We start from the raw sequence: 3,709 nt of genomic DNA on the forward strand, positions 1-3,709 counted from the left end.
AGGGGCAAATTCTGGAAAGGATGATATTAGTCCATCCACTTGTCACACGTCTTCATTATGCTTTCCCATCTAAAGCGTAGGTCCAAATATTTGACCTTAGTTGAGAGGTTAAAAGGAAGTGGGAACATCTTTATACCTATCAACAGTAGCTAGTACTTGTCCCTATCAACTTAGTACTTCCAAACACATGTTAACAGTGTCTCTGAACTACAAAAGCCTGAACAGCACTAAGTTTCAGATTCCCTAAAGCATAGAGAGCTATATAGTAAAGGAATCCTTGCCTCAAGGAATTGGAGAACTTGAGTTCTAGTTTACCCTCTTTTTTTTTTTAAGATTTATTTATATATACATACACTGGGGTACAGGCCAGAGGTACAGGGGCGCTGAGAGACAGAGTGGGGAACAGAGCAGGAAGACTGACGAAGTACACTGCTGAGGGGAGCAGTGGGTGAGACAGGAGAGGTCTGCTGCGCCATGTGGGTCATCTCCCAGGTTTGGGGGATGGAACTGAATTAGTGCTTAAGCAGCTGAGGCTAACTTCGTTCATTCATGGTGCTACTCTTTAACCCACTGCACCACCAGGGAAGACCCAACCCTGTACTGCATTTAAAGATGAGGATCTTGAAAGGTGACAGGGCATCAATTCCAGAACATACAGTAAAGATGGGATTAAATAAACTCCAGGGCTCTGCTCCTTACAAGCAAGATGAACCTGATATTCTTTCAGATGTAGCCTATGCATGGGGAGTTATGGGTTGTCCATAAATTCACTAGGAGGTCTAGGATGTTCTGGATAGTGGTGTGCTGGGAGACTTTTTTCCTGGATGATGGTGAGCAAAATCTCTTCAGCATCTCAAAATTGCTGATAAGTAATAAAAGGTTAAGAGCCAGCACTCAGAAGTGATCTTCCAAATGGGACATGCCATCAATGTTATTAGGGGAGCTTTAAGAACACAGAGACCTGGACCCTCCTCTTGGAAAGGTGGAGTTATTGGATCAGTGTGGAGAAAGCCAAAGAAGCTTATCAGGCTTAGAAGCAGCAGTTACAGAAGAAAATGTTAATAGAAATGCTTTCCTGGAAGAAAGAAGGAAAAATGGCCTCATGCCATTCTTAATTCAGGTGTTTATGGCAAAGAGGAAATTAGAATTACTGGAAAGGGGAGGGAACTGAACCCCAAGGAGCAAACCATAGAGAAAACTGGAATTCAGAAGGCCAAGGCTGTGTTCTATGGCATAGCCTCCCTGAGCAAAACAGCTCTTTGCCCACACTTTATCACTCACTCTCCACACCCACCCCTCACCCCTTCCAGAGACTCAAAATCTCTGAATCTAGCCTAATTTCCAGGGCTGTAGAGCATTAGAACAAATCTACCACTTCATATTTTTCTTGTGTCTGAATACAAAGCTACTTATACATTGACTTTGTTCATTTATGCATGAAACAAATATCTGCTTCTCCAATATGCTAAGCACTGTGCTAACCATGAGGAAAATAGACCCCTTCCCAGTTCTCCTGGCGTAGTTTGGGATTCATTTCATTGGCAAATTGGAGTTATGAAGAGATCTTTTCCTTTATCTTAGTGATTCTGTTATTCAGTTTCTCTTCTATTCCCAAACACACTAAACATTATTTTTCTTTTTTCTAATTTCTTTTTTTTTAGTTTTATTTTTATTTACTTATGCATACAAGAACTGGGGTGTAGGCTAGAGAAGCAGAAGTGTGTAAGAGGATTTACCAGAGACAGAGTGGAGAGCAGAACAGGTGGATTGACTGAAATACACTGCTGAGGGGAGCAGCCGGTGGTGAGACAGGAGAGGTCTGCTGCGCCATGTGGGTCAGTTCCCTGGCCAGGAACTGAGCTCATATTGCAATGGTTGGCAATAACTTGATAGCACTGAAACTTTAACTCCTGAGAAGCCAGAGAGGCCCGCAGCATTAGTGTTCATTCAGGCTTGCCACAGTCCTGTTCTCTAGAACTTTCTTCCAGTGCTCACCCTGTGAGTGTTGCAACTTCAAAGACTTTTTCATGAAGAGGTCTTTTTCCGAGTCCTCATTTGAAAGAAGTTGTCCCTGTTAATTCTGTCTCAACTGACACTTTTTCTTCATGGTTTTTATCATGATTCTTAACAGTATATTCATTTGATTATTTTCACTTTGAAAAAAAAAATCATTCATACAAGAGCTACCTACTAAATGAAAAAGTAAAAGTCATATGCCACAAGAAGAAAATTAACTTCCGGCTGCAGACCCCTGATTCCTAGTTCTTTTCCCCACAAGCATATGCTATTATTATTTACTAAGTAAATTTTTTAATAGTTTATTTTTACATATTTTTATGGCCCTACGTATTTTTGTGGGCCTGTGTGATTATCTATTAAGTGACTATCTCCTTGACTAGATGGAAGTAGACACCATGTCTGTTTGTTCACTGCTTTGCCCATATACTTGGTGCCCTCCATAATTTACAGGTGTTGGTGAGATGAATAAAAAACGTTAAAAGGACAGCAACTGGGTCAGTATCTGAGCTGCCTGCATCTTAGCTCTGCCTCAGCACAGAGCAAACAGCAAACTTGCCGGAAACTCCTGGGCTTCTCTACTCTCATCTTCTCTCACTGGGTTGAAATTATAATTTTCTAGTCTGCCTGTCTCCCCTGGTAGACTGTGAACTCCTGGAGGCAGAGATTACGTTTACTCTTCTGGAATGTGGTGCCACGTATCCCAGCAGTCAATGAACACATTCTGACTGACTACTTGTCTAATCTGACTCACCAGACACTTGGATCATTTGCAGTTTTGTTCTCAAACTCTGCCAGCTTGCAAATATCAGTTGTGATTTTCCCCATAAAGACTACCTTTTCTTGAGAATCTATTGTTTAGAGCAGTGAACTTCACTTGAGACTGACTGCTGGTTCTTTTAGGGCTCAGTTCCCTGATCTGTAAAATGGGAATAATAATGCCAACCTTCCAGAGAGGTTGCAATAATTAAATGAGGTCTTATGTAAAAGTACCATGCACATCACCATAGCTATTCATTTCTCCACGGCCTTCAACAACACAAGGAATTTCAGTAGGTGTGTGTTTTACTGAAAAAAAGTGGTCTCTGCAAGGAGGCTGGGGATACAGTGGAAGGTATACAGCTAAGTCCCAGATCCTGTTCATAATACATGCATTCTAGGGCCAGAGACAGAAGTAAGATCAGCCAGAGGCCGTTCCTTAATAAATTTTTTAAAAAGTCATTTTGGACAATAACTTGAAATAAAATGGCTTTGTGTCAAAGAAGCAGCTGAGTAATGTACCTTTAGGACAAAATACACAGACTTAGAAGATCCCTCAGGCCCTATGCAGTCTGGTCCTCTGCCTGCCCCTCCAGCCTTAAGTTCTGTGCTCTAGCCCTTTGCTCCAGCCTCAACCACACTGAGCTTGCTTTGTTCCCTCTGGCACCCTTCAGCTGCTGGGTCTTTGTGTGTGGTCTTCCATCTGCCAGTCACTTATCCTAATCCTGTTAAGTACAAGCTCAGAAAGCTCTCCATCAAGAAGACCTCTAGATTTGAAAAAGGAACTCTCCTGCATTGCTGGTGGGAATGCAAACTAGTACAACCACTATGGAAAACTGTTTGGGGGTTCCTCAAACTGCTAAACATGGAGCTTCCCTATGACCCAGCAATCCCACTCCTAGGTATCTACCCAAAAGACACAAAAACACTGATT

This window comes from Condylura cristata, unplaced genomic scaffold (genome assembly GCF_000260355.1).
Source record: "Condylura cristata isolate star-nosed mole 26May11 unplaced genomic scaffold, ConCri1.0 scaffold00021, whole genome shotgun sequence".
Lineage (NCBI taxonomy): Eukaryota > Metazoa > Chordata > Mammalia > Eulipotyphla > Talpidae > Condylura > Condylura cristata.